Source organism: Chlorocebus sabaeus, chromosome 10 (assembly GCF_047675955.1).
Source record: "Chlorocebus sabaeus isolate Y175 chromosome 10, mChlSab1.0.hap1, whole genome shotgun sequence".
Lineage (NCBI taxonomy): Eukaryota > Metazoa > Chordata > Mammalia > Primates > Cercopithecidae > Chlorocebus > Chlorocebus sabaeus.
In genome coordinates this window covers 35,336,815-35,364,023 of record NC_132913.1, presented here as the reverse complement: position 1 = coordinate 35,364,023, position 27,209 = coordinate 35,336,815, and the positions used below count along the sequence as shown (strand labels likewise).

Here is a 27,209-nt window from a genome sequence, read left to right as displayed (position 1 = left end):
AGCCTCCAATTATTTTTCGGGAATCTATCTTAAAGTTATTGCTCCTTTAATTCATTTGTCACTTGAGTAAGAGAAGATTGATTTCAGGTGTAAGGATTGATGGGCCCTAGGCAAAATAATTAATAGCTGGGAATGGGCAGGGTTGGGCCTGGGAGAATTGGTTTGCCTCACAGAGAGGTATCTAGCAGCCATATTGGAGTATCCAAGGGGTTATGAAAAATATAGCTCTGATCCAGGGTACTACCAGTTTCTAGATAATCTAATCTGGTAGAAGGCACACTATGGAAAGAATTTTTGTGAGTGGCGGTACTTAAAGACAGCTGGTGGGGGCCAGGCGTGGTGGCTCACGCCTGTGGTCCCAGCACATTGGGAGGCCGAGTCGGGCAGATCACGACGTCAGGAGATCGAGACCATCCTGGCTAACACGGTGAAACCCCGTCTCTATTAAAAATACAAAAAAATTAGCCGGGCGTGGTGGCAGGTACCTGTAGTCCCAGCTACTGGGGAAGCTGAGGCAGGAGAATGGCATGAACCCAGGAGGCAGAGCTTGAAGTGAGCTGAGATTGTGCCACTGCACTCCAGCCTGGTGAAAGAGCGAGACTCCGTCTCAAAAAAAAAAGACAGGTGGTGGGAATAGTATGTTTCCTTGAGATTCACCCTATATATGAAAGAGCAAGAGCATAAAGACTCCCTGCTTGGGTGTAAGAAGCTATAGTCCCACCAGAACTCAGGACAAAAAAAGTTTGCTAGTATTATATTATCCGTCTTCAATCTGAGGAAACAGGATGGCAATGGTAGGAGAAAACTACAACTTGTTGGCACTTACGGACTCAACATAGGCACCTGATTACTGGACTAAAAACAGATTAATCCCCATCCCAGAAAAGGATTATTAAATACCTTGACTCAGGAACAAGTTGGGTAGAGTCCAACCTGTTGGTTTTCAATATCAAAGAGCTTAGATATTGGAAAATAAGAAAGCAGCAATATTATAACTGGTATATTAACAGGCTTTTCAGGATGTGTAAATTGTACAGTGGGGGGAAGGGCCACCAATACGAAGGCCACTAAGATCTCCACTTAAAAAAATAAGTGAGCCCTTATTCACATAGGCAGTGTCATCCAAAATATGCTTAGCACAGGAGTCAGCAAGCTAAGCCCTGCTGCCTGTTTTTGTATTTTAAAAAAAAGTTTTCTGTGAAAATAGCAATGCTCATTCATTTATGTATTGTCAATAGCTGCTTTTGCACTAAAAAAGCAGAGTTGAGCCAGGTTCCTAAGGTCTAAATGTTTACTATCTGGCCCTTTACAGAAAAAGTGTGCTGACCCCTGCATTAGAGTAATATAATCTGGAAAGAATCCTAAGGATCCCCAACTTCCATCTCTGTCATTTATTTTATTTCTATTTCTCAGGTCAATTAAAATTTGGATTTTTTCACAAGCAAAATTTATACTAAAATGAAGAAAATAAATGAGTAAAGATACTGAAATCTCAGGAAAGACACAAATTCAAAACTAATAACTTAAAACTGTGATGAAGCTGCATTTGTGCTCAACTCATCCACAATTCCTAAAGGAAATTATAAAAGGAATATGTACCTCAACTTTATTGAAAAACATTTGTAGTTTTCCTTTATTAATTAATACTCAAGAGGAGATATCATTATTAACAACGTTTTTATTTGAATACTAAAACAAAGAGGTTAAGTGAACTGTTTCACAAACTGGGTCATAGATCTCAAGGAATCTGCAAATATGTGCTGAGAAATTTTGGCATTCTCCAAGATAATTTATAATTATTTTTCATCTTGGTTGTACTTTATTGTGTTAATGAGGATGGTGGTTATAGCTATGCAAGAAATATAAGAAACTGTATTTACATTTGGTTAATACCACTATATACATTTTTAAGAAACTTTCTAGAAAAAGTGTGATTTTTCTTTCTTTTAGAGTTGTAAATACAGCAGTAAAATCTGAGAAATCCATATAAGAGTATGTTGGCAAAGAAAAGAGAAATAACATCCAAAGAATCACACCACCATGGTTAATGAAACTCAGGAGTGATTTTATGATTCAAAAACTATCAATTATTAAAACTTCCTAAATCAAAGTTCAAACAAGATATTTAATCACCTGTAACAGTAATCACACATATGCCAAAAAAAATTCAGAAAACATTGTTAACTTGAAGTTAAAACAAAATGACTTTAGCAAATTTTTTACATTATACTGAGCTTGTAGAATATAAACAGTTAAGAGCTTAAGAGCTTATCATGCTTAAGTTATCAAATATAATACATAAAATTACATACATTTTAAAAGCATGTTAAGCAACTTCATTTATACTATTATGTTATTATACATTATGATACTATTACAAACTTTTTACACTTATTAATTTACATTTTGAATAAAGACTATAACTGTTTTCAAAGTAGAAACCTTGTAGTTTTTTACTTTTTACAAATTAAGATTCTAGGGATTACTGTCAAAGTTTAGTATCTTGCAGCTTTCCTCTGACAGAAAAAAAAAGCTAAAATGATACATGTATATACATACATGTATGTATACACATATTGTTACATCTATTCATCTTAAGGTTAAGATGGCAACAGAAAGAGAATTAGTTGAACAATTCTATAATAATTCTGCTTTCAATCTAATATGTAAACAAAATGGGAAAACATTTTCAGACATCATGACAATGCAATGTTCTCTATGCATACTATATAATACATCCTTACATATTTATGAATAAAAACTTAAGCCCTCTATAGATGTAAAAAAAACAAAGTACACGAATATATATTTTACTCAAACAAAAGGAAATAAAAATGCAAAAAAACACCCATGGGAAATACTTAAAATCCTGAGGACCTGAAAAAATTAAAATTAAAGATTTTAAAGAGGAGAAAATCTAAAGCGTTCAATGATACAGTCTAGACATTCTGATATACTGCCAGCTGGGATAGATAAATCAACTTCACTTTTCTTAAAAATTATGTTTATGATATGAATCAATAGCTTTAAAAGTTTTCATAGACTGATGCAAGAATTTCATTTTCAAGAATTCTAGTCTATGGAAATAGAGATGTTGACAAAGTATTACACACACAGACATACAGACACACACACACACACACTGCTGTAGTATAATAATGAAATACTGTAAACAACATAAGGCTCAAAATTAAGGGAATGGCTAAGTAAATTATGATGTATACATATAAGTAAATATTACATTTGACAACTTTTAATAACATGAAAATATATTTATGATATGGTAGATTTCCCCTTTTAAATGAGTAAGAAAAACTAGATGCACAATATGTCAATTACGTAGGGGGGAAGGGTTGGGAGAAGGGTAGAGAAAAGACAAAGAAACATGCCAAACTCTTCTAATTTTAAATATTTCCTAGATTTGCTAAAGTGAGCATGAAGTGGACTTAAAAAGAGAAACACTAAAAGAAAAAAAGAAATGGCCACTGAGCGACTGATCATTTGAATGCTATTACCAATTACTTGTAATTACAATAATCTTATCTATTTGAGACTTAACATCATGAACAGGAAAGCAGGGTTATGATAAAGGGGAAGAACATTTTGTAAAGGAGTAATGATCAAAATAAAATCCTCTTTGATTATAAACTCAGAAAAATAAAAAGTCAGTAATAATTATTTGTATTTGATTTTTAAATACCTTGACAGAATGAAACCGCAAAATCTATTTCAAAAAATGACTCACTCTGGGATTGGGAAAACTTTTTACAATGGAGAAGAAAATGTATGAGAAAGAATACGAAGAATAAAATAAGGGATAAATAGCATCAGCACCAGAATTAGTCCTATCTAACTTTTTAACAATCTTACTGGAAACTTATAAAGCCTCTTTGGTAAGCTAATGAACAGACAGTGAAATGGTCATGCGATGAGATAAACAGCAGCATTATCTCTAATTCTGTTGTGATAAACAGCAGAAGTATCTCTGTGAAGAGTGGTAAAAATCATACATATGATTTGACTAAAGTAAGGCATTTAGGGAGAAATGGCAAAAATATATTTACAGAACAAAATAATCATACCCTATCAGTCACTATTAAAAAAAAGGAAACTTGAAAGTAATTGTTTTTTCCATTTCACTTGTGAAGTCCTGTTTAATTCTATAACAAAATTTTGGGTATTTTTAAGAACACTTAAAAAAGTAAATATCTTTTAAGTTTAAATATGTCACTATATTTTGGAATATGTGAGAGCAGTTCATGTCTCAGTTAGGTCCTGAAATAATCAGTTTACAATGTATACAACCATGAAAGCAGACAAGTACAATTAACCTTCACTACTGTGGTAAGGAAACATATGGTGAAAATTTATCAAGTGTCACAAGAATGAATGATAAAATCTGGTTTTTCTTACAAAACATATAATTAAAAGATACATAAAGTATCCCTCTCCAGTGAGACTTTTCTTTTTTTTTCTTTGAGACAGGGTCTCACTCTGTCACCCAGGCTGGAGTGCAATGGGTGTGTTTAAAGCTCATTGCAGCCTTGACCTCACAGGACTCCCAAATATCTGGGACTATAGGCTTGCACCACCATGCCTGGCTTTTTTTTTTTTTTCCGCACTTTTTGTAGAAACAGGGTTTCACCATGTTGCCCACGGTGCTCACAAAGTACACTCAAGCTATCCACCTGCTTCGGCCTCCTAAGGATTACAGGCGTAAGCCACCATGCCTGCCTCCAGTGAGACATTTTTAAGGCATGACTCCATGCATTTGAAGCTTCCAAACACCCAAAAGAATCTCACAAGTCACCAATAACCAAGATTCTCCCCGATCCTGTGCTAAAGAAATCCTTAAAGGAACTAGAAGAATTTCCTTTGACATTTCTTTTTTCTTTCTTTCTTTTTTTTGTTTAGACGGAGTCTCGCTCTGTCGCCCAGGCTGGAGTGGTGCGATCTGGGCTCCCTGCAAGCTCCACCTCTCGGGTTTCCACCATTCTCCTGCCTCAGCCTCCGGAGTAGCTGGGACTACAGGTGCCCGCCACCACGCCTGGCTAATGGTTTTTTTTTTTTTTTTTTTTTTTTGTATTTTTACTATAGATGGGGTTTCACCCTGTTAGCCAGGATGGTCTCAATCTGCTGACCTCGTGATCCGCCCGCCTCGGCCTCCTAAAGTGCTGGGATTAAAGGCCTAAGCCACCATGCCCAACCTCCTTTGACATTTCTTTTTTTCTTTTTCTTTTTTTTTTTTTTTTTTTTTTGAGACGGAGTCTCGCTTTGTCGCCCAGGCTGGAGTGCAGTGGAGCAATCTCGGCTCACTGCAAGCTCCGCCTCCCAGGTTCACGCCATTCTCCTGCCTCAGCCTCCCGAGTAGCTGGGACTACAGGCGCCCGCCACTGCGCCCGGCTAATTTTTTTCTATTTTTTAGTAAAGACGGGGTTTCACCATGGTCTCGATCTCCTGACCTTGTGATCCGCCCGCCTCGGCCTCCCAAAGTGCTGGGATTACAGGCGTGGGCCACCGCGCCCGGCCGAAAAATAATTTTTAAATGTATTTACATTCAGTTTATTAAATAACATTTTAATTATGCTACTATATTTACATGGCTAATTTAACAGTAAATTTCCAGTAAACTAATGCATTGAGGTAAAATTGTTTTACTGTATATAAACTTAACAGTAAAGGTAATAGCAGTAGGACAGGAAAGTTCTTTACAGGCTACCAGTACTAAATTACTAAGTGTGTATATTTCTTGTATATGTAGAAACTAAGTAGAAAACTTTTTTTTTAATTGGCAGAACCAGCTTTCACACATTCGAAAATATTTTCATATTAAAAAAGCCATTGCCAACACTTCAGTTAAATATGTATTTATAAATGATGTTAGACTATATGCAAACTACAGAAATAGATACATGACTTTTATAAAAGCAAATAATATCACAATAAACAATTTATACAAAGTACTTGTCAGCGTTCTTCATCTAGAAGTCTTTGTTCTGTTGTTGCCTCTAAAATATCAGCAACATCACAAAGGTACACGTGCAAGTAAGTAGATATTGTAAAAAAAACTATATGCAAGCTTTTCATTGATGTACTCACTTATCCATCAAATACACTTCATAAAACACTTTCATTGTGTTCCAATGACAATTTCCAAACTCAGATGTACAAAAGAAGTTCTGATCAAGCTCATATAAGGCCACTATGTTCTTCTGGAATGCCATGTTTAATAAGCAAAAAAAATGCATTCTGGCAGGAAGTGTTTAAATTAGTAATTCAAGCATACTTTTTGCTTAACAGACATTTTTAAAGCAAATCTTTTAAAGTACAACAGAATTAAATAATAAAATCTATTTGAGGAAACTTCAAGCACTTTTTCTGTCCTACATAGTAGTTAGCAATAATGGAAAAATAGGAGATAGAATCAAACTTTATAACACTTTGCTCAATTATTTTTAATGAAGTCATTAAAGAGAAATGACAGTGGAGAATATTAAGTAGTAAACAACTAAGAGCCTCAGAAAACCTCTTTTTTTAAAAAAGCATTTGCAATGCAAATAAATAAAAGCAATCTGGAAAGTCAAAAAAAAAATTCACCTATTAGGGCACGTTAAGCAACCCATGGTCTAAACTTCCTTCTTAATAAGATCGCAAATACTGAAAAAAGATTAACAGAAGAAAAATTTAAGTATAAAGCGATGAGACAGATTTGAATTCCGGCTCTTCCCATTTACTAGCTAAGGAATATTGAACAATTCAATTTAACATTTCAGTACTGGATTTATTATCTGGAAAAGATGGACATTACCTAATTTGTAGGGTTTCTGTGAGTATCCAAGAAATAGTGCCAAGGGAAAGTATTCATCGAAAGTTTAAAAGCTACATAAATGTAATACGTATTATAAGAAGAAAGTAAGGGCAAGGGGAAATACAAAGAAAACAATGCAGACCCAAAATGAGGTAAAGGGTAGGGAGGTGAGAAATTTTGAAAAACACACTATAAAAACAGTATTCATTGTGAAGTTTAAAGTATTCAAATGTACAGGGTAAAAAACATCATTCTTGATACAATGTCTTCTGGAATAAATTATGAATCACATTGGAGATTTTAATATCTGTTCTTTAAAAATCAATAAACTTGAACCAGATTTACACTAGTGCTTATTGCATGTCCCAGAAAGCAAAAGCAAACAAATTACAAAGCAGCAATAAAACAGCAACAACTCAGTAAGTTTTTAGAATCTAACTTTATTGTTTTTAACTAAGAAAAGAATTTTGTGGACATTCTCTGCATGCAGCTGCTAAACTTTAAGATCTCAGGTTCAAGGGAAGAAACCCAAGTAATGAGAGTACTGCACATTCATTTGGTTAAATTATAAACCCTAAAGCATATCGTTGTGGGGTTTTCTAGCACACTGAATTTAAAATTGGAAAAAATTAATCCTAGTATTGCAGTATGGGTTTCTAAGAATTATAATCATTCTACTAATTAAGTAACAAGGTCTTCATACAGTCCACATTCCATGACTACAATGCCATTAAATGTACATAGAAATCAGTAACAAAAAAAGATATCCTCACAGGCTTGGAGCAAAAACACTTCTAAAGAACTCAGGAGTCACTGAAAAAAAATCACAATAGAAATTAGAAGACACTTATAAAAAAAATAAAAACCTTACATAACAAAGCCTGTGAAATATAGCTAAAGCAGTACTAAAAGGATAATTAATGGCCATAAGTACTTAAAAGTTTAAAAAGACAAAAGGCTGAAAATTAATGAGAAAGTATATAAATTTAAAAGTTAAAAGTCAGCAGAATATATAATGAATAAAGCAAAATTAAAATGTGGAAGGCAGAAAAGACAGTTACAAAAATAAATGAAATAGTAAATAGCATACAATAGAAAATGTCAGTAATAAAAAAACTGATTCCTTTTCAAAAAGATTAATAAAACTGCTAATCTTATAGGGTTATTCAAGAACAAGAGAAACATTAATAAAAAATATTAAATATTTAAAATGAAACAACAAATAATGCATACATTAAACATATAAGAGTATATTAAGAACTTTATACCAATGAATGTGAAAACACAGATGACTTAGATGAATTCACAGAAAAATACAATGTATTATCTACAGAATAAATTGAGACTCTAAATAATCCTCTGACAACTAAAAAAAAAATTACATCAAAAGTTAAAAATGCTCTCTCACACACAAAAAGCAACCTTGATAGGTTATAGATGAATTTCACTGTGCATTCAAGAAACACAATTCTAATCTTATACAAAACTTCCAGAGAACAGAAAAAAGGTATAAACTCAATTCATTTTTTAAAAAGGGCAATTACAGGCCAATCTCACTTCCTGAACAGAAATGCAAAATGCCAAAACTAAACATTTTTAAACTAATCCAGAAAGTCTAAAAAATATAACATGACAAAGTCTGTTTGTGTTAAATTTAGGAAATCATATAAATATAATTCACTACATTAACAAATTAAAAGAGAAAAAACTATACAGTCATCATCTCAATAAACACATTTAATATAACTCAATATTTGTGTATGATATAAACTTTTATACAAAAATTAGAACTTTCTAAATATAATAAAAGGCATCCACAAGAAAAAAAGAGTAATAATTAAAGGCAACACCTGGAATGTATTCTTTTTATGATTGGCAACATTACAAGAAAATGCTGATTATCTGGCTCAAGCCTGTAATCCCAGCACTTTGGGAGGCCGAGACGGGCGGATCACGAGGTCAGGAGATCGAGACCATCCTGGCTAACACGGTGAAACCCCGTCTCTACTAAAAATACAAAAAACTAGCCGGGCGAGGTGGCGGGCGCCTGTAGTCCCAGCTACTCCGGAGGCTGAGGCAGGAGAATGGCGTAAACCCGGGAGGCGGAGCTTGCAGTGAGCTGAGATCTGGCCACTGCACCCCAGCCTGGGTGACAGAGCCACACTCCGTCTCAAAAAAAAAAAAGAAAGAAAGAAAATGCTCATTATCAGCACTGTAGATTCTAGCCCACAAAAAGCCAAAAGAAAAAAATAAAAGGCATAAGGTTTGGAAAAGAGCAAACAAAAGCATTATTATTTGCTGAGAATGATCATCTCTTTTAAAAATACCCAAGAATCCACAAATAAGTTATCAGATTTAAAAAGAATGTTTAGTAAGCTTTCTAAACAAATACATAAAAGACAAATGTACAAAAGACAACTGCATTTCTTTATATAAGCAAGCAGTAGAAAATGAATTTTAAAGTACCAAGACTACACATAAGAAAGTTACAAGGAAGATTTCAAAACTTCAAGAGACATTAAAGTAGAGTAAAATATAAGGAGAGGTATTCCATGGTCTTGGACATAAAACTAAATTATAATAATTAGATCAATTCCAATCCAAATCCCCACAAGATTTCTTACAGAACATGCCAAACTGATTATCAAATTTCTAACATGTGACATGTCTTACATGATCAACTACCAAGACCTACCTAAACTTACAGCGATTAAGGAAAGTTTTAGAACTACCTTACCAATGCAACACAATAGTCAGTTCAGAAGCTGACCCACACACATGTGGAAATAAACTATAAGACCAAGGAGACACTGAAAATCAATGGTAAAGAAAAACCTATTTAATAAATGGCCAGGCAGGCACAGTGGCTCACGACTGTAATGCCAGCACTTTGGGAGGCCGAGGCAGGTGGATCACGAGGTCAGGAGATCAGGACCATCCTGGATAACACAGTGAAACCCCATCTCTACTAAAAATACAAAAAGTTAGCGGGGTGTGGTGGTGGGCGCCTGTAGTCCCAGCTACTCCGGAGGCTGAGGCAGGAGAATCGCCTGAACCCGGGTGGCGGAGGTTGCAGGGAGCCGTGATCGCACCACTGCACTCCTGCACTCCAGCCTGGGCGACAGAGAGAGACTCTGTCTCAGAAATAAAAAGAAAAAGAAAAAGAAAAAGAGAAACCTATTCAATAAGCAATGAAGAGATCGTCAATCAAAGAAGGCAAAAATAATTAGATCCTTATCCCAAACACGGGAGGGAAATTTAATCAAGGTGCAGATGGGTATAAAGACCTAGATGTGAAAGATAAAGCTTTAAAACTTAGACAAACAAGAATTCTAGGAGACTTTCTTAAACATAACACACACACACACACACACACACATACACACAAAATAAGATAATTTCTACTAAGTTGAAATTAACTATTTCTATTTATCAAAGACACCACAAATCACAAATTTGGAGAAGACATTTGCAACACACGAAGCAGATCAGTATCAGAACATAAAAAGAATCCCTAATCATCTAAAGTAGAATCATGAACGCATCATAGACATATAAAAATATATTTATCTCGCTAGCAATTGGGGAAATGTAAACTAAAATTATAAGATGCCATTTCACATCCATCACATGGCAAAATTTAAATCTAAAATGAGGGACATAAAAGCCAGGGACAGAGAAACAGCAAAACAATGGAAGCTCTCATACTCTAATGGTGGGAATAATAATATTGACACGATAATTTTGGAAAACATAGTGAATTTATCCTATAAAGTTTTACATAAGCATACACTGTGATCTTGCAATTCCACCTAAACATACCCAAGGGTAGTGTTTCTCAAAGCATCCATTGTGAGCAAACTCTTGTTTTTCTTTCTAATCTTTTGCTAATTAATACTTGTGTAAAAATATAGTGAAAATGAATTACTAAATTCTAGAATACTACATTTCTAAAATGACTGCAAAAGTGATCATGCGCTTGCATGTTGCAGCAACATGAAGTTGCCGTAAAATTTTCTAAAAAGTCTCAATATTTGTACCTATTTTGTCGCAGACCAGTGACAGCTTACAGATCACCACTGTGATCCATGGGACACATTTTAGAAAGTATTGTGCGAGAGCAGTGTTATCCAAAGAGCTTACTGTGATAAATGAAATGTTCTATATCTACGTTGTCCGCTATGTCCACTGTCATATGTGGGCTATTAAGCACAAATAAAAGAGATGAATAACTAACTTTTAAAATTTCATTTAAATCAAATAAAATTTAAATATAAGTAGTGATGTATGGCTAGCGGCTACTGTTGCAGATAGTGCAGCCTCAGAGTAATTCTTGAACATATGCACCAAGAGAATTTATACATAATCAAAGTTCATTGGATTACGCTGGGCACAGTGGCTCATGTCTGTAATTCCAGCACTTTGGGAGGCCAAGGCAGGAGGATCGCCTTGAGCTTAGGAGTTTGAGACCAGCCTAGGCAACACAGGGAGGCCTTGTCTCTACAAAAACTAAAAATAAGCCAAGTGTACTGGTGCCCACCTGTAGTCCCAGCTACTGAGCAGGCTGAGGTGGGAAAATTACTTGAGCCCAGGAGGTCGAGGCTACAGTGAGCTGTGATTGTGTCACTGCATTCTGGCTGGGATGACAAAGCAAAACCCTGTCATAGAAAACAAAAAAGAAAGAAAAGAAAAGAAAGATAAAAAGATACAAAAAAAAGAAAGCGAAAAGAAAAAAACTTCATTGGATCAGTATTCCTAACAGCAAATAAATAAATAAATTTGAAATAACTCAAATGCCCATCACTAGTAGGATGGATAAATAGATTATAATGCATTTAAATAAAATGCTTCAAATCATTGAACATGAGCAAACTATAGCTACACATACCAATATATGTGTGAATCTCAAATAATAATACTGGGTGAAATAAGCCAGAGAATGCATACAGTGTAAGTCCCTTTATATAAATTTTATAACCAGGCCAAACTAAATATACTGTTAAAGATAAATAGACAATATAACTATTTTTTTAAAAAGCAAGAGATGATTAAACACAAAATTCACATTAGTAGTTACCTCTGGGAGGAGTCAAGGAGATAGGATAAGAGAGCAACACAGGATAATAAAATGTTTATAGTCTCACTATTATGGTATTACAGGTTCATAGATATTTATTTTATTATTAAACTTCAAAATTTACCATGTTGTGTATTTTATTTTGTATTAAATATTAGGCAATGAAATTTTTAATGTAATGCTAAAGTATTTTATAAAAACAGTGGTACTGAGACACAATTGTTATGAAAGAAAAGTGCATCATATAATGAAAAACAGGTCAATTCAATAAGAAGATATAACAGTTATCAACATATGTGCACCTAACAATAGAGCCCCAAAATACATAAAGGAAAAACTCACAGAATTGCAGGAGTTCAACAATAACAGCTGGCATCTTCAACACTCCCCTTTCGATAATGAACATACAAATCTAATAGAAGATGAGCAAGGAAACAGAAGGCTTGAACAACCCTATAAACTAATAGACATCTATAGGAGACCCCACCCCAAATAGCAGAATACACTTTTTTTTTTTTTTTGAGATGAACTCTTGATCTGTCACCCAAGTTGGAGTGCAGTAGTGCGATACTGGCTCACTGCAACCTCTGCCTCCTGGACTTGTGACAGAATATACATTCTTCTAAAGTAAATACACAGCATTTTCCAGGATAAGTCACATGTTTATGATATAGAAAACAAACACCAATATATTCTTTTAAAGTTTGAAACCAAACAAAGTGGGTTTATCAGACTACGTGGAATGAAATGAGAATTTAATAGAAGAAAACTTGGAAAATTCATGAATATGTGGAAATTCAACAACATACTCCTAAATAATCAATAGGTCAAAGAACAAATCAGAAGGAAAGTTAGAGATAAATTAAGTTGAAAATATAACATATGAAAACTTACAGTATGCAGAAAAAGCGGTGCTAAGAGGGAAATTTATAGCTGTAAGTGCCTACAATAAAAAAGATCTGGGCTGTGCATGGTGGCTCAAGCCTGTAACACAAGCACTTTGGGAGGCCAAGGCAGGTGGATCACCTGAGGTCAAGAGTTCGAGACCAGCCTGACCAACATGGAGAAACCCCGTCTCTACTGAAAATACAAAATTAGCCAGGTATGGTGGCACATGCCTGTAATCCCAGCTACTTGGGAGGCTGACGCAGGGTAATCACTTGAACCTGGGAGGCAGAGGTTGCAGTGGGCCGAGATTGCGCCATTGCACTCCAGCCTGGGCAACAAGAGTGAGATTCCGTCTCAAAAAAAAAAAAAAAAAAAAAAAAAAAATCTCAATAACAGTCTTATACCATAAGAAAAAGAAGGTGCAAACTAAACCCAAAGAAGGAAGAAAATAAAGATTACAACAGAGATAACAAAACTGAGGCTAGAACAAAAGAGAAAACTAAACCCACAAAAGCAAAAGTTTGTTCATTAAAATAATCAAAAAAATTTACAAACCTTTAGCTAGACTACCCAAGAAAAAAAAAGACAGAAGGCTAAAATTAGGAATGATAACAAGAATGTCACTACTGACCTTACAGAAAGAAAAAGCTCAGGACTAGATGGCTTCACTGGCGAATTCTACCATCCAAGGAAAATTAATGTCAATCCTTATCAAGCTCTTTAAAAAAACAGAAGAGGAAAGAATACACCTTAACTCATACTATAAGACCAGCAAATCTTGACACAAAAGCCAAAGAAATCCCAAGAAAACTATATAGATCAATAGCTCTTATAAATATAAATTCAAGAATACTCAACAAAACACTATAAAATTTAATCTAGAAGAATTATTATATCATAATTAAATGATCATATTAACCATATGATCATCTCAACAAATGTAGAAAAAGCATATGACAAAATATAACATCCTTTCATAACACACACACACACACACACACACACACTCGCACACTCAAGAAACAGAATAGAAGGAAATTTCCTCAGCCTGACAGAACATCTGTGAAAACCTCAAAACTAACATAATGGTAAGACAGTAAAAGCTTTCCCTTAAGTAATCAGGAACAAAAAAAGGATGTCTGTTCACACCTCTTCTATTCAATGTGGTACTAAGCATTCCAGCCAGGAAAACTGGGTGAAAAAAAAAGAAAAACAGAAATGAAAAGGCATCCAGATTAGAAGTAAAACTATTTCTATTTGCAGATGACATAATCTTATGCATAAAAAAACCCGGAAGAATCCACTAAAATATTGTAGAGCTAATAAGTTCTGCAAAGGTACAGAATACAAAATGAATATGCAAAAAGAGCAGTTGTATTTCTAAAAACTAGCAATGAACAAACCAAAAATAAAATTAAGAAAACAATTTTGTTTACAATAGCATTAAATGGAATAAAATACTTAATACATTTAGTCAAGAAGTGTGAGACCTGTCCACTGAAAACTACAAAACCCTGTTTAAAAAATTAAAGGAAATGTACAGAAATGAAAAGACATACTGTGTTCATGGATTGGAAGAGTTACTACTGTTAAGATGGCAATAATTCCCAAACTGATCCACAGACTCAATACAATCTCTTATTAAAATTTCAACAGTCTATTTTTCATTTTCAGAAAAGGACAAGCTAATCTTAAAATTCATATGAAAATATAAGGAACCCCGAATAGCTAAAACAACCTTAGAAAAAGCAAGAAACAAAAAAAAACTATAGTTAGGAAACACACTCCTTGATTTCAAAACTTACTACACAAAGCTACAGTAATCAAAACAGTGTAGTATTGATATAAGGAGAGACGTACAGACCAACAGGATATTACTGAAAGCCTGAAATACACCCATATTCTTTGATTAATAGATTTTTAACAGGAGTGCTAAGGCAATTCAATGGGGGAAATAGTCTCTTCAAGATATAATGTAAATTTTCATAACCTTGGATTAGGCAATAATTTATTAAATTAACACCAAAAGTTAAAGTAACAAAAGAAAAAAATAAATGAGACAAGATTTTTGTGAATCAAATGACATTATAAACAGAGTGAAAAGACAGCACACAGAATGGGAGAAAATATTGCAATCATGTATGATAAGGGTCTAGTATCCAAAACGTATAAAGAACTCTTACAATTCAATAATAAAAAGATAATGAAAAGGCAAACACCAAAAAGTGGAAAAGGATTTGAATAAACATTTCTCTAAAATGGAAAAGGATTTGAATAAACATTTCTCTAAAGAAGGTATGCAAATGGCTAATAAGCATATGAAAATATTTGGAACATCATTAGCCATCAGTAAAAGCAAATCAAAACCAAATGAGATAAAATTTCAACCTCACTTGATGGCTATAACAAAAAAGACACAACAAGTGTTGGTAAGGATGTTGAGAAACTGGAACCCTTGTATGCTAATGAAAATGGTGCAGCTACTTTAAAAAATAGTTTGGTAGTTCCTTGGATTTTAAATATAGAGTCACCATGACACCCAGCAATTGCATTCCTAGGAATGTGTTAAAATATATGTTAACACAAAAACTTATACACAAATGTTTACAGCAGCATTATGCATAACCAAAAAGTGAAAGCAACCCAGATGTCCATCATCAAATACTGATGAACGGATAAACAAAATGTGGTACATCCTCATGTGAAAAATTACTTAGCCATAAAGGAGACTGAAATACTGATGCACACTAGCATATGAATGAAACCTTATTCTAAGTGAAAGAAGCCAGACACAAAAGACCACATATTATATAACTCCATTTATATTAAATGTCCAGAATAAGCAAATCTATATAGTTAGAAAGTAGACTAAGAGTTGCCAGATGATATGGGAAGGAGGGAGGTACTTGGAAGTTACTGCTAACAGGTATAGGGTTTCTTTTCAGGGAGATAGAAATATTCTGGAATTAGATTTGGTGATGGCTCCACAAAAATGTGAATATGCTGAAAACCAAGGAACTGCATGCTCTGAAATGATTTAAATTGTGAATTTCATGCTATGTGGACTTTACCTCAATAAAAAATGAAATCCACCCCTCTCCTCCACAGAAAGCAAGTACTACAGTACTAGGTATACAGTAATTACTCAACAAATTTCAGTTATTTTTCCTCTTTGCTTTCTTGTTCAAAAGATATTGCCATAGTCCTAACTAGCTGGAAATACAGCTGGAGTGCAAAACCACAACATAACAATTATTCTATGGCTAGCTCCCACTCACAGATTTCCATAAATTTCTAGTGCTATCCAAATTCCTCCCTTGGGTCAAAGCAAAGTGAGAGATGGATGATACACGAAATCTACTTGCCACAAGATTTCCAGCTTTTAAAGAGCTAAGGTGCTCTCCAATTTCTGGGTACAACCACTGGGCAGCTGAGAACCAGTGAATACACAGGTTGATGCCACTGTCTAGTCAGGCCACAGTCTAGTCAATCCATCACATATGTTACCAGAAACTCCCAGCAACCACAGGAAAATGCTTTTTTTATTTTTTATTTTTTTATTATTATTATTTTTTTTTACCATTTCCCACGATGTGGTCAATACTACTCTTGCTGGCACCACTTCTCAGACACCAACATCACTAATGAAACCCTATTTCTTTGCTCTTTCTGCCTCACCCTTTGAGCATGGCAATGCTTTCTGGGACTACACAAGAATTCATGTCAGAAGAGTGGACTAGACTATTCCAATATCCCAGGATGAGACAGGGCAATTTTTCACAGAGAGGCCTATCTCATATCCACCCTAGGAAATTTATTCACTTCCCTTTTCTCAAGGGAGCAAAGTAGTAACTTCAGGCCATCTGGGGGACTTTTCAATCACAGAGTTCCTCCTGAGTACCTTCAGTTTCAGTCTCTTTTCTCTTTTAGTGTTTTTTTTTTTTTTTTTTTTTTTTTTTTTTTTTTTTTTTTTATCATCTGTCTTTTACTGAACAAATCATGTTACCTTGACCCTCCTTTTGAATATGTTCTTCCGGATTCCTGGAAAGCCTTACTCTTCTCTACTCTCCAACTCCAAACCAGCAAACTGCTCTTCATTCTTCATGTCAGTCCTCCCTGAAGAACACTTCCCTAATGTACCAAAATAGATTTGGTAGCTTCTTTTCTCCGTTCTTATTTTCTCACAAAACTCTCCACTAAAGCATTTGCCAGGCTGTATTATTATTCTTGATTTTCAACATAGGTATGTGCATATCCTCACTAAACTATAAATTCTTCAAGGGCAGATGTTGTGTTTTACTCATCTTTGTAATTCCAGCACCTAATAAGTAGTAAGCATTTTAAAAATCATTTCTTAAATAAATGAGTGGGAAACCAAAAAAGGCCTATCAGGAGGCTTAATATATGTTAACATTTCTCGAGTCCTACTGAGACGGACCAGGCATTTTGTCAACAACTTTGTATGCATTATCCCTCTGAATCTTCCAAAAAACCACGAGGAGGTAGTTAATAACCTTTTTTTGAACAGGTAAAATGATGTTTTAGAGACTGAATATTTCAGGATCTGAACTTAAATTAATCATCACCAAAGTTTATACACCTATCCACATCAGACTTCAAAGAACAATGAATAAATTGATGTAAGAGGATTGTTTCAAGACAGCATATTTGAGTTGGGAATTATCTCTAGTATCTTACTAGAGGCTTCTTTGCGAGGCTTTCTAAAATAAACAACCCTATGTATGAGATCTCACAAACAATGGTTTCTCTAGTTTTGCTGCTTTTGTAACTCGTGTCTCTTTGTACATGCTGTTCCCTTAGTCTAGGAAGCCCTTACCATCTTATGCAATTGTAGAATTCTAACTCATAACTTAAAATTTAGCTAAAGTATCACTTTGAACTTAGGGCCATTCTGCCAAAGGAGGTATTCTCATCGTAAGTAGTTGCTTGCTGTTCATTACAATTACTTCATTAAATGCACACTCTAGATGACCTTATACATTTCTTTACATCTCTGTCTCCCCAGTCACTCTAAATTTCTTCAAAGGCAGAGTTCCTTTCTTATTCATCTCTGTACCCCTAGTGCCTGTGTTATACAAACACAAACATTTATCAAGGCACATGGTAAAAATATTAGTTAACAATTTCTACATCTCCCAATTTGGCCTTCTGGTAGATTCAGGTTTTATCTGCTTAATTCTGGCCAAGCAGGATGTAAAAAGCATCTAGAATTGCCATTGCCCATGATCCTTTTAAAAACTTCTTCTGTCTCCACACAAAACGTACTCCATTTCTTTTCGCTGCAGAGCCCTTACTTCAATTCACGTTTGTATGACCCTTAGTAAAGGTCATGGTCCTAGTTATGGCTTGAGCTAGATTTGAAGGTGCAAAAGAAAACAAAGCAAGAACTTCGTAATCTTGGTGATTAACACTAAAAGTAAAAAGACAACTTTTATATGACCATAAAAGTTAAATAAGTGCATCATTAACTAAGAAGGGGAAAATTGTCTGAGGATGGCCACGATGATTTGCTAAGAAGTGACACCTGATTTGGGATTTGCAGTAAAACTATGTTGGGGGAGAGGGTGGATAAGGCAAGAGGCACTGTACAAAAGACAGCATGTGAACAAAGCCAGGGAGACCTGAAGGAGCACAACATAATCTTGAAGAGGAAGTGGACTGGTTAGCTTCAATGAAAGACATCATAAGGGGAAAAGTAATGGGAGGTGAGGCTGGAGGTCTAAGTTGACATAAGATATAAAGATGAAGGGCTTATACATCAGACTGAAAATAGGATTTTATATAAACCAAGAAAAAGGAACGACCCACAGGGTTTTTAATCAGGGTAGTGACATAACCAGGTTTATGTTTGGTAACAACTCAGCAAAAGACAGAATATGGCCCAGAGGACAGAAAAGTCAGAGGCAGATTAATTAGCTAAGGAGACTACTTATTGCCATTCTCTAGTCAAGGAATGAACTAAAGTAGCAGCAATATGCATAACACAAAGATAGAACTGAGTGGACTTAGGAATTAGGAAGGAAAATAATTCTATATGATTTGGTGATAGGCTATGGAGGTAAAGAAGGGGTGGAAGAGGACTATGATATTTCTAACTTGGGGAATTGGGGTAGACAGGGACGGCACCATCTTAGAAAGTAAATATAGGCAAAAGAGATTTGTGGGAGATGTTAATGAGTAATTATATAAATACTGAGTTTGAAGGACCTCAGGACTGCTAACCACTCAGTCTACAACTTAATCATATGTTGAATTATTTTAACGTGTTTAAGTAGATTTCTCAACCAATCACAAAATCTTTGAAAATCTTGTATTTTACTTCTTTCATAACATCACTAATATATAAAAAGCCTTCATTAAGGTTGGGTGCAATGGCTCACGCCTGTAATCCCAGCACTTTGGGAGGCTGAGGTGGGCGGATCACAAGGTCAAGAGATCGAGACCATCCCGGCCAACATGGTGAAACCCTGACTCTACTAAAAATACAAAAATTAGTTGGGTATGGTGGCACACGCCTGTAGTCCCAGCTATTGGAGAGGCTGAGGCAGGAGAATCGCTTGAACCTGAGAGGCAGAGGTTGCAGTGAGCCACGATTGTACCACTGTGCTCCAGCCTGGTGACACAGCGAGATTCTGTCTCAAAAAAAAAAACAAAAAAAACAAAACAGACAAAAAAAAAAAACGCCCTTCATTAAGACAATACTAACAGCAAACCCTTGGTAAACTGTTTGACTTGTGTGAACCATGATTGTGTACATAAATTAGGAAACAATTTTATTATCCATTCTAGGATTAAGAGGGGAAGTTTTCAAAATTTCTAGGTTGGTATATACAACAAATTCTAACATACTTAGCAGCATAAAGACAATGAAGAAAAAAGAGAAATGACATTTCCTCTTTACATGTACTAGTAGGTAACAGTCTATCTGCCTTTTATCTTGGAGCAATTAGTCTCCAGTACACTTGAGAAAGTGACCTAATCCAAGTTGTTTTTTATTTACCAGTCATAAGCACTACGGGGTCAGATATTAGTTCTGCCACATTCTGTATAACCTCGAGCAAGTTACTAAACTGAACCTTTAATTTAAATCTATAGAAAAGCATAAAAAGACCTACCTCACAGATAAGGATTAAATGCCATACATACAAGCATCTATATCTATGTCTGGCATATGATAAGCAACCAAATTAGTATCTTTCTTTCTTTCATGTGTTCTTCATAAGAGAGGAGACAAATCTATGTATATTTACAAGTTTCTAATATGAACACTTTAGAAGTTATATTTTAAAGTAATGTTCAAATTTAGTAAAGCATAGTGGTTAATAAGTACCAAAATTAAATGTCATTTAAAATTTACTAGTTGTGTAACCTTGGTTGAGTTCACCAAAATATGCTTTCTCATCTGTAAAATGGGAATAAAAACTGTACTGAATTTGAAGGTGACTGTGTGGATATAAATGACATAATGCATGCACAGTATGTATTTACTATGTACCAGTTAGTATGCTTATCAAAAGTAAGCTCTTTTGATTTTATCAAACAGGAAAATATAATACACCTCTTATTACAGAGACATAATGACGTATTTGTGTGCATGTGTGCATGTGTGTGCCACTGAGGAATACATGAGGACAAAGTCAAGGGGAACCAAGAAATTGAATTCAACAGTCACCAAATAATATACCATAAATAGCAGTATCATCTTATAGTAAAACATAAATGATTTTTTACTGAGGAATAAGAGGCAGCAGGAAAATCACCAACTAAATTTTAATCTTTGTAGAGTAACTACTGAAACTATTTTTACATAAATTTGGATGACCACAGGAGACATGAAAAATTTTTATAAGGTGTTTTCATGTAGTTTCCCAAAATAAGGACTTTAGGAATAACAGATTTTACATAATATTTACTGAACTAATTTTAATGTGCTTTTAAGAAAGAAAGACACAGATAAACATTAATAGGTACTTTTATTATACAAATGAATAATAGTAACAATAGCATATATTTTTCCCATACAGGAAAGGTATTTCTGACCTACCCGCTAATCATCTTATATTGATTTATTTCCTCTTAGCAACAAGTATCCTTCACTGAGTCATCTACATTATTTTACCTGGTCTCCCATGACTCCCAACAACACAACTGATGAGAACGTTGACTAAAATATATGGCATAATCCTTGTCTAGGAATTTTTTTCTTCTGTGTTTAATAAAGTCACAGGAATACTAGACTTATAACCTGGTTCTCAGTGTCATGGTATAAAAATGTTTCTGCTTAATACTAAATAGTTCAGCCCCATGGGTATACTCACTCATTAATCCAGATCCAATAATTGGAAATGAAATAATGGCATGTCCCTACTAGTCTAAAGTTCAATTCTAAATTTATCTATGAAGTAAACCAGCAAAAATAAATTAAGACCATAACAAGATTTACAAGGAAATGTTTGGTCAAATTTTGCATATTATTTTCAAGCAGTTTTTAAATTATCTTAAAAGCATTAATTTACATAACACTACTTAATATGTGCATTACAAATAAGCTTTATTCAGATATACAGATTACTCTTCTTGGAGACAGTTCATATCACTATGTACATCTGAAGTTAAACTGCATATATTTTTAATTTAATTCTGTAAGTCATGCTTCCCCAAAATTTACACTGGATCCGACCTCAATTATTCTGAGTTAGCAGTATTTTCAAGTAGCTATAATTGAAAATCACAGTCTGACATATTAAACACTTAAATAACTGCAGATACATTTTTAGAGCAAATAAATATTTTACAAAAGACTGGAAATAAGTTAAATTTACTTATTTTGCATATCATATGTACTGACAGACCCAGGATCTAAAATATGTATTTCTAATGACTTATTTCCTTCAATTAAAATGATCAACCCAGCACAAATATCTTTCTTTACAATCCTGATTTTGTCACAGGTAAGAAATTGGTAGGCAACATATGGTAAGTATGGTGAGTATCACTGAGCAGAGAATAAGAAAACCTGCTTCTAGGCCAAAGGCAGAACTGGTATAATCCATAAAGCTCTAGAGCAGTGATTCTCAAACTTTAGTGATGAGCAGGGAACCATCAGGGAATGCTTGTTAAAATCTAGATTCCTGAGTCCAAGTAACTAGAAAGTCTATTATTTTATTTATTTATTCATTCATTCATTCATTTATTTATTTAAGACGGGGTCTCACTCTGTCGCCCATACTGGAGTGCAGTGGTGCAATCTTGCCTCACCTGGGTTCAAGTGATTCTCCTGCCTCAGCCTCAGGAGTAGCTGGAATTACAGGTGCCCCGTACCATGCCTGGCTAATTTTTTTTTTTTTTTTTTTGTATTTTTAGTAGAGACAGGGTTTCACTGTGTTAGCCAGCATGGTCTCGATCTCCTGACCTCATTAACCACCCGCCTTGGCCTCCCAAAGTGGTGGGATTACAGGTGTGAACCACAGCACCAGGCCTAGAAATTCTAATACAATAAGATTAGGGTGGAGTCCAATAGTCTGCATTTTAATATGCAACTCAGGGGATTCTGATACAGGTGGTCTAGGGGCTCATTCGTTTTCACAGAGCACTCACAAACTCCCAGAAATACATAAACAAGTCCATAAAAAATTTTTCATACAAGACATCCTACCCCCCAAATCTAATGATTTCATCAGATTTTCAAAGGGAGCTAAGACCTAAAAAACGGTAAAGGCTACATTGCCTCAGAAAGCCCTAAATCCCAGGTAAAAATAAACCTGACCAGCTACCAGATCGATCCCTTTATTTGTAAATTTCTTTCAGCAACACTAGTTAGGTTCCTTTTCCCCTTTTTCAGATGTACAGGCAGTCACTCTGCAGTCTTTACACAATTACCAAATGTGAATAAGGAAACTATTAATATCCTAATTTTCTTTATAAGAGATTTGACGTTTGTAATTTTTCTTATTTACTTTATTTGCACCTTTTTTTGTCCTCCTTCATCTTCCTAAATTTGTAGTTTTATTTTACTCTTCATTTAATGTAGATTATAGAGGAACTTTAAAGCTGTTTTTTAGAATAATGTGCTGAGGCTTGATATGGTACATTTTAAAAACTGTTCTTATTTTTGAAAGCTGGTCTAAATATCTTTATGTATCCAAGGCCATTTAAAAAAAAAAAAAAAAAAAAAAAAGGCTCTTTGGCCTCTTCTTTTCAGTTCCCTGGAGCTTACTCATAGCTGTGAGAAATGTTTTTTCTGTAAGTCATAAATACCTTTTCTTCCTCATAGAGGCATATGCTTCTCATCAGTCATAAAAAGGAGGATGCAACTTTAAAATGTTATATAGGCACTAAAAATAAATGGTAGGAAAAATTGCCAAGAAAGGACAGAGATGTATCATCATTGAACTCTTAATGTGAGAGTGCCTTGATCATCAGTATGTTTAGTTTTTTTTTTTTAATGGTTATCATGTAGAAAAGAGAGGAAGAAAAAGCATGTCTTTTCCGTATCATAGTAATATCTATCTAACACTTCTCATTATTACAGTGTTTACTATTTATATCCACATAGATTCTTATAAAAGAGAAATTCCACATCTTTTGAAAGCAAGAGTATTATATGCTAATGATGTATCTGCAACTAAAGTGCTAAGCAGAGGTTTGGTAGGCTATAAGTACTTTTGCACATATCTTTTGATGTTTTTTAAACAATTAAAAGTAAATAGTAAACAACGAAGTGGAAGACAGTCCCCTTTAGGTGGCCAGAGCTTTTCTCTCCTTATCGCTCTCTCTCAGATTAAAATAAAGGAAAGGATAAAGATGGCTTTACCCTGTTAAAAGACTATACAATGCTCTGAGAAGATTTCTGTGTATATTTCCATGTTAAGCCTTTCTTATCTGTTTAAGAAGAAAGTTTGTTCCCCTTAAAAAAATTTCAAGTACAAGCAAATAGGTATTAAAGGATTTTTACGTTTTTGGAGAGAGGAAAGGTGGGTGGAAAGTAGAAGAAAGGCAGTGAAGACCAAAGCAGAAACTTCTTTTGCCCCAGTAATCAATCTCTGCATCAAAACATGTCATCTTACTTGCTTTAGAATAACGAGTGTTTGTGTATATGATGTACATGAGTATGCATAAGTGTGTATCGTGTGCACAGGTACAAGAGTGAATGCTGTTAAACTAGATGGCCTGTTGTAAACTGGTTCTCATCTTTCTCCTGAGAAAGATCATCCATGATGGCCTCGTGGTGGTGGTTCTCCAAATTCATTTCAAGGTACTTCACAACATGAAAGTCTATACAATCTGCTACTTTTAAGTATTACTTTCCTGAACTTCTAACCCTTCCTCAATTTCACCTATCCAGTCAGAAGTCCCCTCTCCTAATTCTTTCCTGGCCTGAACCAGGGTGGGGTGCTTTCATCTGTTTCTCCATAGTTTCGGTAATTGAAGCTGAGGATCCAGAAGTCACCTTCACAGAAATTCCTCATCACACCCTCCTGTTACTCCCAAAACAAGTCAGAGTCCAGATTCTGTAGTGTCGTCAGTCCTCCAACACCCTGTGAACTGGTGTTTTATGATCCTTCAAGAGCAAGGTAAGAAAATGTTAACACAGGGGATCATAGCCCTAGCACAGTAATTCTCAATACTGGCTGGACTTCAATAAATAAGCTGGGCATGGTGGCATGAACCTGTAGTCCAAGGAGGCTGAGGTGAGAGGATCCCTTAAGCCTGGAGGTCGAGGCTGTAGTGACCCATGATCGCACACAGCTGCACTCCAGCCTGGGTGACAGAGGGAGATCCTGCCTTAAAAATAAACAAACAAACAAACAAAACCCCACAAAAGCACTGGTAGATGTTATCTACCAATAAGATGCTTTTGTGGCTTATTTTGTAAAGCCATCACTTGAGGGGCTTTAAAAAACACCAGGACCTCCACCCTCAAAGATTTTGATTTAAAATTTAGGGCCTGGTCCTACATGATTTTAATGTGTGCCCACAGGGTCAAGAATCATTATTCCAGACCCAGGAGAAAAACGCATGCAAAAACAAAAACTACTGCTATAATATGTTTAACTGTTAAGGATGGGGCCAAATATAAATTAATGGATACATATATATGATAAAGATTAAATTGTGTTTATCATCAAAATTGGGAGTTTGAATAAATATAACAGAAATAATGTTGGCCGTATTTTTAAAAAAGCTATCATTGTCACTTATAGCAATTATTTATTTTGCCTAATTATTATGAATTAATAATGATATAAATACCCATATATACATCAAAGTAACTTAGTTTTATTTAATTAGATCACAGAAACATGGAATTAAATAATCAAAAGGCTGGATAATCTATTCTGTCCATATAGTATACATACTCAGATTTAATGAACATGACATTATTTATAACTTTAAAGAAGATATTATCTACCAGTAGGGTGCGTTTGCAGGGTTTTTTTTTTGCAAAAGGCTGGAGTGCAGTCACACCATCGGGGCTCACTGCAGTCTTGACCTCTCGGCCCAAGGGGTCTTCCCACCTCTTCCTCCTGGGACTACAGGCTCATGCCACCATGTCCAGCTTAGTTGTTATTTATTTAGTTACTACTTTTTAACTTTTATTTTAGGTTCAGGAGTACATGTACAGGTTTGTCAGGTAAACTGCATGTCACGGGAGTTTGGTACACAGATTATTTTGTCACCCAAGAAATAAGCATAGTACCCAATACATAGTTTTTTTTATCCTCTCCCTCCTCCCACCCTTAATTTTTAATTTTTTTGTAGACATGCGGTCTCACTATGTTGCCCAGGCTGAATAGAGTAGGTGCTTTGAATCAAACTAGACAATAGCATAGTATTGCAAACCACTGGATTCCCTTTTACAAAATAAGAAGCAGGGATATGTGCCCAAAGACACTTTTTCTCAAACTAAGTAACGGATATTTTGAAACATAACTGACTGGCCAGTACCCTTGTGGTTAACTGATACTCACCAGATAATGTCTTTTTTATATATATCTCCTTAAAACATAGTAACTCCTTATAAAATATAACTCCTATTCCACATGGTGTTTTCATATAGACTCCATAAATTAATGTTGAAGATAATGAAATTTAAGAATAAACAGTAGTAACCCACTTAATAAAATGAATATATTCAGACAATTAGATGAAAATGCAATTTCTATAGCGGAGCATTTTTTCATTAGTTTATACTTAAAATTTCAGAAATGATTTACCCTCATTTCCGCTTACTATTCAGGCAACAGTGATTTCCAACATTTTAAGCCTCAAGTTTTCTTGTGTCTCTTTTAGTCGAGGGTAGGAAGTGACTTTACAAACACTTAAGTACATCAGAAGAGCTTTCTATTTAAAGCAATTCTTCAGTGAAATCTTTTCACCATTTACTTTACAAACTTTGCATATTCAGTTTTTTATGTATTAAATCTTAAAATTTGGCACAACAATGAAGTAAAAACAGTATGTGTCCCTAGGAGACAAAGCCACAAATATACACCAGAAAAATAATAAGGCTTAAAACATACAGGAGACATTGTACCCTCAACTATAAAGAATGCAAAAATATGAAATGGGATACCTAAAGAAAAAGATTTTTCTTATAAATTAAAATATGCTCACATCATCATATTATATTTTGAAGAAAGATTATCTCTATTTTTGAGATGATAGATCCAAGGTTGTAAAGCAGAATACTTGTTTTCAGCTCTCAGCTATTATTTTTGTCTGTAGTCTGCTGCACTATCTTTCTCCTTTGCCATATGCATTGTAGGTGGGATGTTTCCTGTTGTTACTATGTCTAGCTTTGCAGACTCAATTTTCAAACAGTTTATTTACTTCTCAAAGTGTGATCCTATAATTGTGTTTTGCTGTCCCCAAGTCAAAGTAAGAATTAGGATGTGTACTCAGTTTTTCTATTTAATATATTTTTTTGAAACAAAAATCAAACCCTTTGTTAACCTGGGATAATTTAAACAGTAACATCAAAAACCAAACTAAAAAAAAATACAATGGACAGTAAGATAAAATCACCTAACTTTCTTACAAATCTTTATCCATTAGTTTAGTCAAAACCTTAAATGTGATTGATGGGATACGCTTTCTGACTTATTATAAACTCTTTTATTATCAGATACAGTGACGATTAATTCACAGTAACAGCATTTCAAACTGGTGTTACCTCAAAACTACCCCAGGAAAAAAAAAAGTGTCCTTAATATCCCCAAATCCTCAAGTTTTCTTTTTCCTTTTTTTTTTTGTCAGCAATGATGAGACTGTAGCTTATTAAATTCAAGGTAATTAAAGAAAACAACTTTCTTTACCAAGAAAAAAAAAAAAGATATAACCCTGAAAAGTTTTTGTAGAGACAAGACTTGGGAACCATAGTACCAACACAGTTAGCTTCCAGGGACATAAGAC

The 27,209-nt window shown here is 34.6% G+C and overlaps 1 protein-coding gene across 9 annotated transcripts in view; it reads right to left on the bottom strand.

Annotated features, from left to right (window-relative positions):
- MBD5 (methyl-CpG binding domain protein 5) overlaps positions 1-27,209 on the bottom strand; it is a 505,406-nt gene that overhangs the window by 460,652 nt on the left and 17,545 nt on the right. The window contains exons 2-3 of one of the 9 annotated variants that reach the window (XM_073019664.1): positions 13,405-13,491; positions 12,228-12,297 (exon numbers count right to left, since the gene is read on the bottom strand). The exons of the other annotated variants lie outside the window; for them this stretch is intronic. The gene's annotated coding sequence lies outside the window, so the exon portion shown is untranslated. The remainder of the gene's footprint in view (positions 1-12,227; positions 12,298-13,404; positions 13,492-27,209) is intronic. 9 annotated transcript variants of the gene reach the window in all.